This window comes from Rhipicephalus sanguineus, chromosome 6, assembly GCF_013339695.2.
Source record: "Rhipicephalus sanguineus isolate Rsan-2018 chromosome 6, BIME_Rsan_1.4, whole genome shotgun sequence".
NCBI classification, from domain to species: Eukaryota; Metazoa; Arthropoda; class Arachnida; order Ixodida; family Ixodidae; genus Rhipicephalus; species Rhipicephalus sanguineus.
Genome location: NC_051181.1, coordinates 164185848 through 164204534, shown reverse-complemented (window position 1 = coordinate 164204534; position 18687 = coordinate 164185848). Strand labels below are relative to the sequence as shown.

Genomic DNA, 18687 nt, shown 5'->3' with positions numbered 1-18687 from the left:
CCGTATTGCACGGCCATAGAAAAAAGAAAACTATCTACCGTACCACCCTCTGTCACTCATTGGGAGGTTAAAAGTGGCGCTGCTGACTAGAATGGCGGCTCTTCTACCAACATGGTTGCACGCCCATAAAAGCTGGAAAAAGAAAAAAAAAAGACTCCCGAAGAACCGCGCAAGCTGTCACCACGCTGTAGCTTCCATGATTTTTTTTTTGTCTTGCCGTAACTGGCGGTGCACGCTTCGATACTATTCGCTATTCGATTCGATATTCGATAGTTTCGGCCACTTTTCGGCACTGTTCGATTCGAATTCCATTCGAGATGAAATTTCACTATTCGCACACCCCTACTGACTATGCCGTGGTATCGGGGGAATCCACATTCTTGGGGCGCTTCTCCGAACTGCTTGCCGTGGAATCATCACCGGGCCGCTTGGGAGCCATCCGACTAACTCGACTGCTGCAACGAGACGTCTGACGAAGGAGCGTTGCTGCGCGCGCCGCTGTGTCATAGGCCGCTATATTAGCTCACATGCTTTGGGAGTGCGGGTCGCTCGGCCCCACTCACAGCAAGGCCGAGTGGGACGCGCTTTTGTGCAGCCCAAACCTACAGGACCAAATCCTGGCCGTCCAGTGCGCCCGCGACAACCGTTAGGCTAGACCTGCCGGTCCCAACGTGGGAGTAGCTGGTGGCGCAGGGCAACCTCCGCGTCTGCTCTGGACTCTTAATAAAGTTGTACTCTCTCTCTCTCTCTCACGTGATTGCTGAGGGAGTGTGAGGGGGCATGGACGGACGCCGCCGACGGACGCTGCCGCCACGTTGCGCAACAGATGTGCCGCAGCTTGCAGCGCAACTGTTGCTATGCGCCGCTGTGCCATCACGGGATTGCTAAGAGAGTGTGAGGGCGAATGGCACAGCTGGCACCGTTCCAGGGCACGGACGGACGGACGCCGCGAGTATGAGATATTAAAGGCTTGCGCCTTAAAATACAAGCTCCGCCCCTAGAACTCCGGCGCACCTGCGATTTATCTATGTAAGAGAGTCTTGCTTGGGGGATTCCCTTGTTGCCGTAAGTACTTTATTGCTGCTGATGTAAATACTACGCTTATTAGTAAGTAAAAGTTCGTCGTCCCTACTTAAAGTATTGAATTTTCCCGAGTAGTGATGGCGTAATCTTTGCTGAAGTTTTCCAGGAAGTTGAAGCTTTAGACCAATAACCAGCGATGCGAACACGTGTCTGTGTGGGAAAGTCACCTGCCTGAAATACGCGAGAGGTGCCTGACGTCGCGGAAAAGAGCAGATGTAATTGGATGGAGCATCGATGCGAATTCTCTCTGGGTGGGAAAGCGACGGCTGAGGGCGGACTTATTCTTAGGTTCTAACCGGCTATAGGTGTGCTACATCTCAGTACCGTCCATGTACTCAGTTGGCAGCTACTCGATAATGCTTAACAACACAAGAGTTTAGCCGAGAGTGATTCTCGTTCAAGCGCACGTGAATTTCGCGCCCATTCTCCTTTCCACCTTGACTAACTCATCTGGTGCTCGTTTTGTCCGCTTTTTCAAATTTGATTGTTATCGTAGGCCTAAATTTCTTTGAGACAACAGGACTATAAGGCTTTCCCATATATGAGTCCGCTAATTATATTGCCATTAAAAGGGAAAAAAATGCTTAAGTCGTCAATTCACAAATCCCGGAACCGGAAACATATTCGATTAACCAGGGTTGGGAAGTGTCGAAGATACATGTATCTTAGATGGGTCTTTCTACGCCCAACATCCCAGACATTTCGGCGACCATCTCAAATGTATTCGAAAAAGAAATCGTGCTCACTTATGGCATTGAAAACAGTGAATTGCTACAATAATTCTCAGACAAAAAATTTAGGTCACGGGAGTCTTCCGAATTTTGCATGTTGTCGTCTAAGTGATGTTTGTCAGAAAATTCATTCTTAAAGAATCGTTTTTCGTTTCGACACCAAAATTGGTTTACGTATTAAGCAAGGGCGTGTATATAAGGTATTCGAAGCTCACTGATATTACTGCCATTTTTCTGTCATATAGGCCTCGTGAAATTTTACCAAAGTGTTCTATGTTTGCATTTTCCCTTGTAATATTGAGCTCTGTATTAATATCTGAGTGATCAATAGTTTCTCTACGGAAGGTAAATTTTCCGGTAAAAATATTTTCAGACAAATCGTAAATTTTACGAGAAAAAAATATCACAAATTTGGAAAACCTTCATTTTTGTCCACATTGAGACGCAATTTACACAACGTGGTGCTCCAATTAAAGATCAGCTTTATGTTTTAGTCGAAAGAAAATAAATAGTTGTTCCTATATAGCAAGTTCTATCATTACATGTTGTTTTTGTTTTAAGGAGGAAAATAATTTTTGAAGTGTCCCATCGACGGCTATCTTCCCATTTGTTCACACGGAAGTTTACTCATTGAGGTTCCCCATTGCCGTCAATGGGGGAACTCCAACAATTATTTTCTTCCTTAAAACAAAAAAAATGTAATGATGAAACTTGCCATATAAGAAGAATGCTACGCGGACATTGAATATAATATACCCACTGTCATCATGAAGATGATATGAGGATCCTCTTTGAAGCAGGCTGGTGGTATATATGTCACGCATTTTTTGCTGTATCTAAGACCTTTACTATATTATATAACATGACCCGTGTTTATTGCCGCTTACTAATGCCATGAAATAAACAGTAAGTATTGAGCTGTATATTGGCTCTATGGACGTTGTTTAGACGTTATAGAACGTGTAAACTATTCGGTATGTGTTACACAGATACGAAGCCATAGGCGAACGATTATTAAAAGGTAACCCACTTTATGGTCCGTACCTAATCAGAGTGTACAGTGTCGTTTGTAAACACGGCAAGAAAAAAAGCCACAGTTTCACCGCAAGGGCGAAGCAATGAATGTGATAACAACAAATTGTAGTGTTATCAGAAGTGAGGCTGGCAGCAACTGTTTTGTATCCGATCTCGCGTAACTACAAAACGCTGATGTAAGAGAATACGGTCGCTCGAGGGAGAGATGCTCTCCGCATAGTCAGTTAGCGTTGAGAACGCAGCACGTAGAAGAGTATATATACGAGCCGCCCGCTGTGATGCCTGTCGAGATAGCGCGCGCGCCAGCGATCGCGACCGCGCCCTTAGATTCAAAGTTCAAAGTTGCTGCTCGCGCGACACCCCCCCCCCCTAGCGTCTTTTCATGGTCGTTAAAGACGGGCGGGGCGTTTCCTGTCTGCTTCGACGGCAGGCCTCACGAGCGGGGTGATGTTATCGCAAGCAGCCTCCGAGCGACGGAAATGCGCCGGCTGGTTTGATCTCTGCTTCGGCCGCGTTCGTCGCCCCCACTCGCACGCTTTTACCCGCGGTAGAACATACGATGAGTGGGGGATCGTATCAGTTTGGACTAGGTCATGACGGCGACGGCAAAAACCCGTCGAGGCTGTCCATGTAACTGCTATCGTAATAATAATTGCCAATTGCACAGCGAACCTGCGTTCACGTTATGAAAACTTGCCGGTCCCATAGACTGTTTTACCATGAGAATATGATATGTTTTTGTAACGTCGAACAAACTCTTCTCGTATTAGTAGAGGATATCGCAAATTAAGGAGGCCTACCTTTGGTTCATGAGAGCGATAAATTAATTCGCAGTTTCTTCTTGCCCAAAAGACAGCTAGTGACTAATACAACAGATGGAGTCCCAGTTTTTCTAGAAGAAACTACGAATATCGCAGAAAAGTATGTAAGCAAACAGCAAACTTGAAATATCCCCAATAATGGAACTGTAATGAGAAATTCGCTATTGTATCGAATTATCTTAAGTTACAAATGAAGTATCGCGTCCTATACATTTATTCTGCTAATATCTGGTATTTGTATCTCAAATACTTACGTATCGGTATCCTTGTATCGTATCTCGATACAACTGCAAAGTATTTTTGCACAGCCCTGCCGTTAACAATTCATTTCCGTTCCTGCTTAAGTTATTAAAAATGTTGTAGCTATGCTCTAATACATTTAAATGCTTTCAGTAGGTTGTTTCGTTGTTTAGGACCTTATGTTTCTGATATTTCACGTGCATTTTTTATACCGAATTGCCAATGTATTCTTCTCATATATAACAAGCTGGCTTAATGGTGGAGTCTGATCAGCACAAGGGTGTGGGTCCAGATGATGTTGATGACGATGGTGATGAACCCTACTTTTTCTTTTAACGGCACGCGCCTACTAAAGAGGGTGGGCCAAAAACCGGGTGGCAGTGGATTTGCGATGAGGATATATTAAGTGAAGAGAAACTGAGAATTTACTGTAAATTAAAATAAAACATCAAATAAATGAAGATACTAAACGAGCAAGCGGTCAGGTGATCAGATGAATTTATGCAAGAGATTATCCAAGTGTTGGTAAAGATCTGAAGATGATGTTATAATACAATGGATTTCGACAAAATGAATTTCGAACAAAGGACGAAATATGGGGGATTAAGGAAGAAACATCTGCTTCTTTCTTAAGTGCACATAATTTGTCAAGTACCTTAAAAACATCCTATTCGGCGATTCCAAGAATTACGTCTTACTCTCTTAGTATGCGTACCAGGCCACAAAAGTTCTAATCACCAACGAATATGCGGATGCACTCGCAGTATCGTCCCACGATAGTCCTGTAATGAAACTTTGTTTGTGCCACTTGGTTCACACTTTGACTATTGACGAGCAGCACAAGAAGAAACATGCAAAAAAAAAAAAGACACATGTACACCGGACGGACGCCTTCTTAGATCGTGTTTCTTGCGCTAGCTGCTCGTGAATAGTCCTGTGATGCCTATATTGGCGACGTCGGTGCAGGTCATAGCGGCGCGATTGGCCACGTCCAATAAATCCGACAGATCTCCTTTGTTTTTAGCTGATTTTCCTCATACGTGCTTGGAATAATAGATGGTCTTCCTCTAGAAGGGCAGAAGTATCGATTACAATTTCCGCCCACTGAACTTCACTGGTCTGGTCTGGCTCAATCACCTTTTATGCTTTTACTGCAATTAGAGTGAATCTCTAGATCATTCCTTTTTGATATGCCGAAGATTTAAACTTCAAAGACAAAGGCTACCATAAGAACCCCCCTCCGAAAACTGGGCTTTAATTTGTCACTTCTAGTGGTGATTTCATTTGGTGCTACCATAGCCACAGGAGCGTTTGTAATGCCGTATGCAATTTCCTACGGGAGACAAAAAGAATTGAATTTTAATAGCAACCAAATTCAGCTTGTTTTTCGGTGGTTTCCTTGTCGATCACAGGGGTTTATTAGTACTATAGTTATTTTGGTTTTTTATATCTGCTTTCTTGTTTCTATCAAAAATGAGCTATAGACTAATCAACTATTTATTTCTAAGCCTATCTATTTGAAAGAACCATTTAATTTCCCAAACAAGGCACCACCTTATTCATGGCTGATCCCTCGTGGCAGGTTGCGCCAATTGACCGAGGAACAAACAAACAATCTTCTGAGAATAGTCAGATTCGCGGCTGCGCTTCACTCGCGGAAGAATGCAGGAATGCTCGAGTGACGACGGTGAACCAGAGCGGTCTGAAATATTCCCTAGACCTGTCTTTGTCGTGTGGTCGTAGCTATATAACAATAATTGTTAAGGTTTCACGTCCCAAAACCACGATACCATTGTGCGGGACGCTGTAGTGGAGGGCTCCGGATATAATAACAATCTGGTGTTCTTTACAGTGCTCCTAAATATAAGTACACAGGACTCTAGCATTCCGCCTCCATCAAAATGCGGCCGCCGCGGCCGGGATTCGATCCCGAGACCTTCGGGTCCGCAGTCGAGTACCATAACCTCTAGACCACCGTGGCGGGATGTCATAGATAGAAGATTTGAAAGCTAGAAGCTAGAAGAAACAGCTACGGCGCCGGCAGCAGATGCAGCGCGAGCAGACGAGGACATGAACGAGCTACCTCGTTCAGGTATCTTTCATTTCGTCCTCGCCTCTGTCCTCATTTGTTCGCGTTGCACATACTTGCAAGCCAGCCATAGCTCAGGTGCCAATTGCTTCTTAGAGGCCGAAGCCCATAAATCATTTTTTAAACAATCGCTTCTAGTGAGAGGCTATTATTACTTCGATATCTTGCGTAGCAACATAACTGCGCATCGTGATCCGAAGTGTAACAGCATGAACCATGTAACGGCTTCAGCGGCACCTTTGTCAAAGGTAGCGGGTAGGAATGTTACGGCACCTCACCCGATGAGTCTAATCCAAAAAGAACCGACAATGCGTGACCCGGAACTTCCTTTCATTATAATAAAGCCTCAATTATCCCAAAATTGTTGTCAACGAAAAGAAAGTTTGTAGGCCCCTAACGCTCGATAAGACTATCTTCGTTCAGTGCGATAAGACAAAGAAAGTGTGCCAGCCACGACTGTCTAGCTATCGTTCATTTCAATATGGTTATTATTTTTCGCGGAACTAACTGTTTGCGCCTACCTGACCTCGCGTTCGCGCGATCGACCAATGACTGACAACCTGACTTCCGCATCAGTAATGCTTATCTGCTCCTCGCTATCGCAGAGGCCGCCCTCGGCTTCTTCTTCCAAGGATTTCCCGTTGGCGCCAACTGCAGAGTGGCGCACGCTCCTCGCACACCGCTCCTGGGACTCGCTTCGCGGCAGTCGGAACCGGAGCGACGCACAACGGTCACCGTGCGCGCGGGCAGTCGCGGTGAGTGCACCATGACTTCGTGTTTTTTTTTTTTCCTTCACCTTCAGGATCGGGATAATTTTCTGTTGCAGTTGTTTCATAAGGTGGTTCTAAATGACGTGAGAATCGCAGCTGGTATTCAGTGCGACTGAAGCAAAGCGCATAAGGAAGGAGCGAATCGGGAAACTGCGGGTAGTGGCTTTACAGACATATCCAGGGTAGGTTAAGTCGTATATTGAAGACCTCTATCACGAAGGAACAAGAGAAGGAAACGTATGGGCCATTTTCCGGCATTCCAAGAAGAGAAACTGGTGGTTGCCGCCTGTTAGAACCTTTGTGATGATGTCTTCAGGTACTGTGGAAGCCTACGCTGACTTGGCGATCCCTCCTAATCCGTAGAACGAGTTGAGGATGAGAACTCCATAAATGCATATGCTACATTTCGATATATTCGAGACTGATTTCCTTGTAAACTGTTATTACCAATTTAGCTCCGGTCCAGGTGTTATCTATATGGCATGCAAAAAGCAGTTTTAGCTTTTCTCTGGACCCGATCTGATGTCAGTTTGTTAGAGACTACGGGTGATGAAACAGCGTCTCTTCTACGTCGTCTGTGAAGAACGTTGTAAATAAACCTCGTACTACAAAAATATGTGCAGTAAAATGTAGTCATGCTAAAATAAACCGCAGAAATGTAATCAATTTAACCTACGGTCAACAATGGTTACATAAATCTGTTATATACTAAATTTCTAGCTATGATCCAGCCTTTTTTTTTTAAATAAGCCTCTGTTATCACATAAAAAGAAGGCTACTTAATTAACCCAGGTAGCCCTGATCACGACAGGTGTCCCGCAAATGCTACCGACAATCTTCGCATGTATCGTTTATTGATACAGCAGAAAGAACATATTGTGCAACTTTTTAGCAGAACGACACTCGACCATTAATATGTCAATTACCCTAAATGAGTAAATAATATTTAAACGACGTTACATTATGGCAGAGCCTGAAAAAAAAAATCGCCAGCAACTCTAAACTTAGGACAAGAGGCTCCTCTTAAGTAGTTTTTTTTTTTTTCGATGCCTCATCGTTCCAATGCTAGTTCCAACATAACTCCTTAAAACCATATTTAACCATCGCATTGTTCGAAGACTAATCACTGCGGTGTCAAATGCCTGGACAACTCGCCGTTGCTTCACAATTTCAAATTCAAGAGTCACCACTGCACTGGAATATTGTTGCCCATTGAACGCCACATGATGGAGATAATTTCGATGTCTATAGCTCCACCCACCCTGCTTCATCATCATCTACTAGAAGGCTCCAGTGCATTGATGGATCTGTTTAGCCCAGATACAGAGGTGCCATTGTCGTCAGAGTGGCCGATATACTAATCTGAAACGTACACACCGGCCACCCACTTTCACCTTTATGACAGCTGTCGACTCCTTATCTTGAGCGAGTCGCGTGACAATCGACCGACATTTCCGGGATTCTCGAGCGTGGTTACCTCGAACATGCAGCGCACATCAGGACAGACGTCGCTGTCGTGGTGCTCGTGACAACATTGGTAGAATTATTTACAAAATGTTATGTTACCACTTACAAAATGTGACATACAGTAAGTCGGTAACAACCTAAGAAAAAATATACTATCCGCCAATGAAACGCGCCGTGCCTACCCTTCCCGTGTGGAAGACAGTCGTGCCAGCTGGTTTCCGCTCTAACCGTGAGGAATGTTTTTTTCGGTTGATGTAAATACTACGCATATGAAGAGTTAAAAGGTCGTCGTTACTACCTAAAACATCACGTTTGGCTGAGCAGCGATGTCAGGATCCCAGATGAAAATTACCAGGACGTTTCGGTCACGGACCTAAAACCAGCGACACAAACGTGCGTCCGTATGTGAATGTCAAGTATATGGAAAGCTCGGAAGTGTTTGACGTCACGGAAATGAGTACGCGGTCTTGGATGGAGAATTTAAGCAAATTCTGTGTGGGAGGAACAGCGACGGCGGTGGGCGGAGCTGACATATTACAGCGAAGGTGTTTAGCAAATCATTCCTTGTTCACCCCGTACCGAAAAATTGGGGAGGGGTGAAGCATGTAGGGAAGGGTGTTTCAGCTCCACTAACGTGAAACCTGTGGAGGGGCGAAGCATGCAGTGTGTGCCGGTGTTTCACACAGCAAAATCACTGCTAATGCGCAATGAGAGACAGAAGAAAGATTAGACAGAGACCCGCAGTCCGCTTTTAGTTAACGCGCACGCTGCGAATCTTTATTGTTCAACTACGCGCAAGAGAAATCTCCCGCCGGCACTACATTGCAGGTCAAGATCCAGTGCCTACATATATGGGGTGGCCTGTGAATGGTTGTGCAGCGCGAGCAGTCGGTTTTTTCAATCAAGAAACTCGCTAGCAGACGCTGCCTGCGTCGGCGTTGTCTCTCGCGGGCGAGGGCGCGTTCTCGTTCCTCGCGAGCTGGTAGTTCAACGTTCATCGCAGAAAGAGCGTTTCCATAGTTAACTCCGGCCGTTCGCTCTCTCTCACCGCCCGGCGAGCGCTGAGGCGGTGGCGCCCTCTCTTACGTTCAAGCAAATGGACCGTCCCTACAGGAGACGACGATGCACGCCGACACACCGAGACCCCAAGGTGCTTCGCCCTTAAAAACTATCATCATCATTAACGGGTATACGCCACAGAAATTGGGTAAATAACACTACTCGCCACTGGTCCACTAAAAATGAATAAAACTATCGTCGTCAAACGGGTATGTGCCACTGTGCGGCCTGTCAGAAAACTGTCAAATTGGGTGAATCCCACAACTCCCCACTGGTCCACTAAGAAAGAAGAAGGCAACAGTTAGCACCATAACATTTTATAAAACCACTCAATTCTTGGCCAATCCCCCACGGTGGGTGTGAGCCACAGTTGAAGGTGAACAAGAACCAACAAATGGCTGCGAAGCGACGGCGGCGAGCCGAAGACCCCGAGTGCGTGCAAGGAGACTATAGGGAACGGCAAAGACAACGGCGGCTGCGAGAAGACACCGAAGCGATGGAGGGCCTACGCCAACGACGACGTGCCCGTAGATCTATGAGAAGTGCGAACGCTTGGTTTCAGCGCGGGGTTCTGTCTCTGGAGTTTGGACCTCCGTGTCATGTGTGTGACTGTGGTTTAACTCGAACCTCTCTGGGCTGTGTATCAAGGTAGAAACAATAACCTAGCACCACCTAGCTAAAGCCTAGCTACGACCTTGATGCAACCTAGAAACAACCTGCATCACCTAGCTAAGGCCTAGAAACAACCTACAAGCAACCAGATTGGCCTTCAAAATCGTCCAGTTTCCCTGTTTCAAGCCTTGCGCGGCTTAGTGTAAACTTCGCCCGATTTTATTTTTCTTAATTTGTAACAAACTATAGGCTTTTGATAATCCCCGCGGTTTTACGTACAATACCCACGATGCTATTATGAGGCCCGCCGTAATGGGGGACTCCGGATTAAGTTAGACCACCTGGGGTTCTTTAACGTGCACCTAAATCTCAGCACGATCTAAGTACGCGGGTGTTCTTAGCATCTCGCCCCCATCGAAATGCGGCCGCCGTGGCCGGGAATCTAAACCGCCCCCTCGAGCTTTGCCTTTCAGCGCTAATAGACTACAAGGAAAATTTGTAACGAAATAATTACGTCTCATTCGTAAATTCATCGCAGTTTGGGCCACTAAAATTATGGTAATTATCGCACATAAATTATTCGCTTAGGCCTCGTAGTTCACCTAGTAACCCCTGAACTTCAGTGGACAATTTGGAAAAACTGAATCGAAACCGCTTAGTTCTTGAAGTTTAGTAGGGAGTCCTGACAACAGCAAGTTTCGAGGTGTTCGCTCTCGGAATGGTCGATAAAAACACATCAACATTTCACAAGGTGTTGCCCGTCATTGCTCAAGAAGTTTACATGAAAAGAAGTAATCGGAACGATAATTTATTTCGAAGCTTTTCTATGCAGTCAAGTGATAGGATTCCTACCATGTGATCATGCCTTAACAGCTGACCTTGTTTGTTGTGTTCTTTTTTTTGTTTTTTTTTTGTATAAGTAGGGCTCCGTGTTTTCGGATTTCTTGAAATTCGAAGAGTATCTTTCGGAGTTTTTTTAGGAAATTCGGCGTTTATCAGAGTTCTCGTAAATCTCCAATTCACCAAAATTCGGTGTTTAATTTTGCATTATCAGCTGTTACAATGTCTCCTTATTAACTTTATTTCCAATGAAAATGCGTTGCATTGTTGGTGATAATCCCATTTTTCCATTCTTTCATTTTTTCTCAATTCCTGTTCATTTACCCTGTTAATAAGGCTGTTGATGTGCACTGCTGTAAACTCGCCAAAGTGTGTGTGTGCGTGCGTGCGTGCGTGTGTGTCTGTGTGTGTGTTTGTGTAGTAGTCGTAGTAGTAGTAGTAGTAGTAGTAGTAGTAGTAGTAGTAGTAGTAGTAGTAGTAGTAGTACACTCTAAGCCAAAAATGGAAAAAACGAGAGTAACTGCCGGTTTTAGTCCTAAAGACCAACTGTTACTCCCCAAAAAGACCAACTGGAACAAGATGGCTGACATGGCTCAAGTTGGGGGAGTAAGCGTTTAGGGTTAGGTTGGAAGGGAGCAACAGAAGGACGAACGGCAACAGTTTCTCTCGGCGCGCAACCGCTGCTCTCCTGCAGGACGCACCCTGTATCGGTCGATGCATGGGCCACATTTTCTTGCGGGCTGGCATAAGGAAACTAGTTTTTGTAAACTGAACAGAGAGATACGCACGCTAATAGGGACATTTGGCTTGTACGTAAACTTTTTAATGTTACCGTGTTACCGGAACGCATGTTTTAGAAAGGTTTTACGTCCCCGTACGTAAACGGATACCTTTACGTTTGAATAAACGATGAAATGTTGATGATAACGACATTTAAATTATATTTAATTTATATAAGATTGTATAACCGCTGCAGAAATATCTTGAGGGGTTTTTAGCGTAGAATACCGGGTTATCCGACGATGGTGTCGCCATCTTGTGACGCTTCGTGGACACGTTTGTTTTCGCCTAGTGTTAGAGGGAAAAAAATGATTGAAAAGGTAACTCATTCGTAATAATGCCGCGGCAAGGCATTTACACCAGAAGTGGAACGCACGATGTTTCTGAAATAACAATTTTTTGCTTGCCTGCTTCATCTTGTTCTCGCTAGATGGCGTCACCTATCCAGCCTGTCGGGGTATTTATGTCAAGGCTTCTCACGTTTTTACCGCTTCGGTATTCTAATTCTAGGTCACTCTAGTGACTCTAGCCGCTGAAACAAAGTGATCGCAATTACCGCTCGCACTTCGGCTTATTTTTACTCGGCGGCTGGAGCCTCGGAAAGCGGGTATCGCGAGTAGCCGCGAACGAATGTGGATTTTCGAGATAGGGCCGTAAACGTAAAGCCAATCCGGAGAGTAGTTCACGTTCCGTAAAGGCCCGCGTATGCGCAGATTCGTTCCGGCAACTCGTAACACGGTAACGTAAAGCTAAAAGCCCACAATACAAGCTAAAATCGCCCAATAAAAGGCATGGTTGCACTAGAACGCCAGCACCTGAAGCTGTTGCCGTCGCAAGTCAAATGGCGTGTTTGCGTATAACATTTGGCATAAATATATAGCCTGAGAGTATGGCAATAAAATGCGAAGCCTCGCGAGACTCCGTGTATACTTCGCGACAAACAAGCGGTTGAGAGAAGTACGCAGTTGATAGACTTTACATTTGCGGTTTTATGCTGACAACGAGACTGACAGCGAGCTAACGCCGCTGCCTCTCCTACCCCCTCATCTCTACCTTGTCACTGGCTGATTTTGGCGGGAGGACAGTTATCGCAATCGGGTCCGGTAGTTTGAATTTGTGCTTAATCTCAGAGCAAACTGACGTTATCAGCTCGGGCGGTGTTGTCTTTTCAAAGGGGAGGCGACTCTTCCGCAAAAAATAATATTATTAATATTGATATTAATAATAACAATGATAATAAAGAAGAAGAAAACACACCTCCGGGCAAAAAAGAAAAAAAGAAAAAACTGGCCTTTTAGCTAGCGCTAAGGCAGCACGGCAAAGCCTGTGTATTCGCGAGAGACTCATTGCCTTGACGTTTTCAGATGTATACATTGTTACCTTCTATTCTCTTTCGAACATCACCACTGGTTCTGCACGCCTAAACTCATTTCACTAACATGTCAGAACGCGCAACGACCCGTCGGTACCTACATAACCCCGTTTCCTTTCAGACGGCGCCGTAGCGTTTGGTGGCGCAGTGGTTAGCGTGCGCGCATGGTGATTAAGTGGTCGCGAGTTCGAATCCTGTGTGTTTGTTGCAAATTTTCTGAAATTTCTTTCTGAACGAGATGTCTGTGTATCATTTATACATCCAAACAAATAATGTGTATAAACCTCAATGTCCCCTAGAAGTCAATCAAAAACGAATTTTTTTTTTCGGCCCGAGAAGAAACTAAGGAGTAACGGGAAGGAGCATCCGTTGCTGCCTTGAGGAGCATCAGAAAGGAGTAACAGTTGGTCCTCAAGGAGAGCAACGGTTCGTCCCCTTGCCGTTGCTCCTTTTAGGAGAGTAATGGGAGTGGCAAAGCACTTGCTCCCTCAAAGGAGGAACCCCTATACCCCCGTTGCTCTCTTTTGGCTTAGAGTGTAGTTGTTGTTGTTGTTGTAGTAGTAGTAGTTGTAGTAGTTGTTGTAGTAGTAGTAGTAATAGCAGTAATAGTAATAGTAGTAGTAGTAATAGTAATAGTAGTAGTAGTAATAGTAATAGTATCATCATCATCAATACTCCGAAATCTTATATGAAGGCCCCGCCACGGTGGTCTAGTGGTTATGCAGCTCGACTGCTGAACCGAAGGTCGCGGGATCGAATCCCGGCCGCGGTGGTTGCATTTTCGGTGGAGGTAAAAATGAGGGCCGTCTACTTAGATTTAGGTGCCCGTTAAAGAACCCAAGGTGGTCAAAATTACCGGAGCCCTCCACTACGACGTCCCTCATAATTATATCGTGGTTTTGGGACGTTAAACCCCAGACATCATTATTATTGAGATATTAGAGGAAGTGATAACTGAACACGAGAACATGTGAACACACTATGTGTATTTTAGATGTCTGGAAGGTTTGAATGCGGAAACACATATAGATACAAGCATAAATACTTGAATACAAAACATCAACGTTTGTTCGTATTAGGACCGTAAAGCTTGTTGTAATAGACGCAAGCATACTTTACGAGGTTGCTGCCGCTGATGGAGGTGCGCTCCTTTCGATTGATGATTGTCAGCTTTGAAAATGCCCTTTGAACGTTGAAAATGCCATTTTAAAATCGGAGCTTATCGGATAAATGCGAATATCGGATTTTTTCGGATTTATCCGAAAACACGGAGTCCTATTGCATAAGTTATCATGGCTGCCTTTAAAAACTCAATTTCTTTTTGAGATAGGATGATCCACGGTGAGCTAACGCAACCTTCGCTGGTATGAATAAGAAAAGCCTGGATAACTTCGCTTTCTGTTTGACTATACACGGGGACAACTTTCTGTGGCAATGAAGGGAAAGCTACAGAGCCACAATGCACGTATCCTACCGCTAATGAATGTAGTCCCACAATTGCGTCCGTATTTTCTGCGTGAGATATATAAAATACTCCTTCATTTTCTACATGTAGCTTTTTCAGACGGAACGCAGCGCACACAAGCGAGATATTTGTATTTCTTTTACTTTATACGTTGTCAGTTTGCGTTTTTGCGTGCGTGAAAAAGTCGCGCCTTTTACGCGTACCTTGATGGATGCAACGCTAGCCATCACTTTCCACGGCGTTACGCGACGCGCGCCAAACCGGACTACTTCGCGTAGCAGTACATGTGCAGACGCTTCGCCCCCGTAGCTTTCCCTTCATTGCCACAGAAAGTTGTCCCCGAGTATAGATGCGCGCTTCAATACTTTTGTGCCCGAAAAAGATGCCTTGCATTTTCACGCAGCGCAGTGCCTGGCCAAGTTACCAGGGTGAGTTAACAATGAACATGCACGTGTTCTTTAGGCATGCATTAAGACACCGGCCGGTCTGGCCGATGTACTTCTTGCTGCAAGATAGTGGAAATCAGCACACAACGCCATCTGTGCAATCCACAAGACTATTTCTACGCTTGACATGGCAATCGTTCCCCTTCGCTGCACTTTCAGATACGTTAACCTTTTGACGAAGTCCCTTCAACTTCAGAAGTGCCGCAAGAACAATATCTACATCATGTTTAGCAGCAATTTTCTTGATCCTGTGGGAGAAACAATGAACATAAGGGATGACCACTATGAGGGGTGATTGAGTTTTTAAAGGCAGCCATGATAACTTAGACATGATGGTTTTGCAAATGTTTATCGTGGATGGTGACGTGGTTGACTGCATGATGTCAACATGTGCTTTTTGGTTTTTTGCCGTTGTTTTCGTTTTTCCTTTCTCCTTTTTTTTCGTGTCTGGCACAGAAATAAACCCTTAGTACGCGCATCACCCTTTGTGTGTCTTTTTCTTTCGCTCCTGGCAATTCTACCATCTGGCCACCAACTAGCCCCCATAGCATCTCTACTTTCTAGTCTGTCCCCCATCCCTTCCCCCTGTGCAGGGTAGCATACCGGTTATGCCAAACTGGTTAACATCCCTCTCTTTCCTCTCTCCCGTTTTCCTTCCTTCCTAGTCTGTCATTTTTAAATATTGTAGGTGCAGATAGTATAGTCGGTAAAGCAATTGCTACACAGGAAGTTGATTCTCACCCTTGCGTATCGGGGACCCTCACGGTCATATAATTTTCTATCAAGGTTACTATCGCGAGTGCCTACAAAAGCTGTATGTATGACGGTGCGAACAATGGGGAAAAATTAGTTTTCAATAATAAATATATTGCGGTGTCAAAGAAACAAAAATTCACCTTGACAGCGCTTACTGGCTGCTGTCTTTCAGTGCTTATAGAACTATGAAACCCTGCGTATTTGGAAATTTGGGCATTTAAATCGTAATAAACAGCGTCCCGAAAACGTTTTAAGTCAGTTCTCGGATAAACTAACCATCGTTTCCATGGCAGCGAAACTATGGTAACACCGTAGTTCTATCTTGCAATATTTATATTTTGGAAACTCTATTATCACAACTACACGAAATCAACTGACGATTCGTCGCCGTTGGTTCTTGTAGTCAAACGCGTCCGTATCTTCTCTGCTGTCACAGTTTCCGCAGTGCAAAGAGCAAACCGGCTGTAAATATCTTTGAGGGGCGCACGTCGTATTTGCTTGAAGCGAAAGTGCACCGCACACTACGTTGTACTACGAGTCGCGTCTTGCAGGCTGTTGCCAAGCGTGTGGCCTCTTATCTCCCTCAGGCGCGACGATTGGCGCGTACTCACAAGGCTATTGGTCACACTCGTCTCCTTGAACGTTATCTCTGCAGTGTGTCCTAGAATAACCTTGCGGAGGACACAGCACAGGCTGAACAATCGTATGCAGCCTTCGAAATGCGTGGAGCTTTTTACGTATGGAGAACACGACACCTAACACTACCTCGCACATGGCGAATACTGGTAACGCAAGCAGAATACTAAAAGTGGTCGGATATCTCTTATCTAGTGGCGCTAAATTTAAGCGCGAAACCTTTGTCATTCTCAAACTAGCGTCTTGGCAAAGGCAAGCTCTATGACACAAACGCCGGTTCTAGTCAAAGGCACTTTTTCCCTTGTTATAGCACATTTTAATCGCACAAGTTTCCACCTCAACAGCACCTCTTATTAATGTCCTCCGTCAGTATGATTATCTTGTGCAGCAAGTTTTTTTCTCTTTCCTCGGATCGTGTCAACATGGCCAGAAGCCCACATCTTATAGGAGCGATAACTATATATATATATATATATATATATATATATATATATATATATATATATATATATATATATATATATATATATATATATATATATATATATATGATTACCTCATTTGTTGAGCGATTATGTATTTTCTGTTTGCTGATTCGAGTGCGGTGGTGGTGGTGGTGGTATCCTTACTGCTCCCAGAACAAAAAAAAAAAAAGGTTAGACGCACCGAGTGCGGTGCGTCTAACTCCCAGAGATGGCGTTTTGCTGTCGCTTCGCTGACTCGGACCATAGAGTATCCTACAATTCTCCAGAGGGAACTTTGGCGCTGCGATCGTTCAGCCACCATGGGAATGGTGGGTAGTACACGGATTTACCTAACCTTCGTGCTTACGGCTTCGAACACACTTGTGGCTTCGTTTATTGCTGTGTTTCGGCGTTCGTTTCGGATAAAAGAATAGACCGTTGTGAACTTCGTGACCAGATTTGAATTGGTGAGCCTAAAAAGGTTAAAGTGGTGAAGTGGAACCGCTGACTTTTGCTGAACTTCGTTATGCGCCAAAGCGGATGCAGGCGACGTGGAGCCAAACGGAGCCGAAAGAACAAAGTTTAGACAAATCCGTGTACTACCCATTATTCCCATGCTGGCTGAAGCGTCATGCGTTGCAGCTGCCATAGGCACTAGCGCAAGATTTCGCTCTAGTAAATATTGCAAGAAACTGTATGGATCGGAAGACGACTTAGCCCTTGGGCGACGCTGGCGTTCACGGGCAAGCAAGCGCTGGCGTTCCAAACGTGCAGCCAGCTCGGCTTATGTGTATCAAACTTGGGACCTACGTGACGCCAGCGCGAGGCATGAAACGACGACAGGGCGGTTCCGCAGTTAAAAGGTCGTTACCAAACACAGCTGCGCGAACTCTGCATGTTTACGTTGCTTAGAGAACAGCGGCTTCGGCCTCACGCTGCAGCTGTGTCGGTTGTGCGAAAATTCACCGATTGGCTTGTGCATGTTTCACCATGCGTAGGTATCTGGCAGCATTTTTCCCCCGATATTCACGGTATCTTAACTGTCGTGATCGCGGCTGGCCTCACTGCAGCAGGCAAAACATCAACTCCCATGGGCATCCATCTCCTAACTTAGCGCATAATTGTCTTCTCCTGTGGCCACGTGCTCAGCGAGCTCCTTGCAGCAGCAGTCTGGTACAGGTGAGATCGTTGCAAGAACTTTCGAGTTTCATGAAAACAAGATTGAGGTCAGCATGATCATTTCTCATAAAAAGGCGTTTCTATGGGGGCGCATTGAGTGCAGCGAAAGACACGAGCCTGTTGGACCTCGAAGCCCGAAAGACGAGCCTGCAAGATCAACCTACACATAAGGGCCCCTGTTTACGCCATCAACCCATGGCTGCAATCACTGAACGCTTCCATAATACTTGCAAACGCACAGAGACTACACAGAAAGACACAGGACACCTTATGGAAGCATTCAGTCAGTACCAACTAGCCCAGCTAAATGCATCAACGGGTTTCAATGACGTTCTCAGGAAATGTAGCCTTGAACTATTAGGCGACGTAAGATCTTTGTGTGTCTTTAACCTTGTGCACATATGCCTGTACAATTCCCCAATTAAGAAAGTGTAGTCTAGGAAGATTGGCATAACGCTCCAAGGTTGTAAACTTATCATCACAAAGTACAAAGTGATTGAACAATTAGTGAATTTTATGCGATACATACCAAACAATTGAGCCGCCACTGTGCTGATCCGCAGGTCGCGGGATCGAATCCCGGCCGCAGCGGCTGCACTTTCGATGGAGGCGAAAATGCTTGAGGCCCGTGTGCTTGGATTTAGGTGCACGTTAAAGAACCCCAGGTGGTCGAATTTTCCGGATTTTTCTCCCCTACGGTGTCTCTCATAATCATATCGGGGTTTAGGGACGTTAAACCCGAACAATTATTATTATTACCAAATAATTCAAAGTCGTCCGTGTGAGCGAAAGCCAGTGCTACTCAGCACCACTGAAAGATTATTAGAGTCCGCAGCTAAACA

At 45.1% G+C, this 18687-nt stretch overlaps 1 protein-coding gene across 1 annotated transcript in view; it reads left to right on the top strand.

Moving 5' to 3' along the window:
* Positions 1 to 6624: 6624 nt before the first annotated feature.
* The window catches only part of LOC119396976 (cytochrome P450 2J4), a 68565-nt gene continuing 56502 nt past the window's right edge, over positions 6625 to 18687 (top strand). Inside the window, exon 1 of the mRNA XM_037664377.2 lies at positions 6625 to 6754. The gene's annotated coding sequence lies outside the window, so the exon portion shown is untranslated. The remainder of the gene's footprint in view (positions 6755 to 18687) is intronic.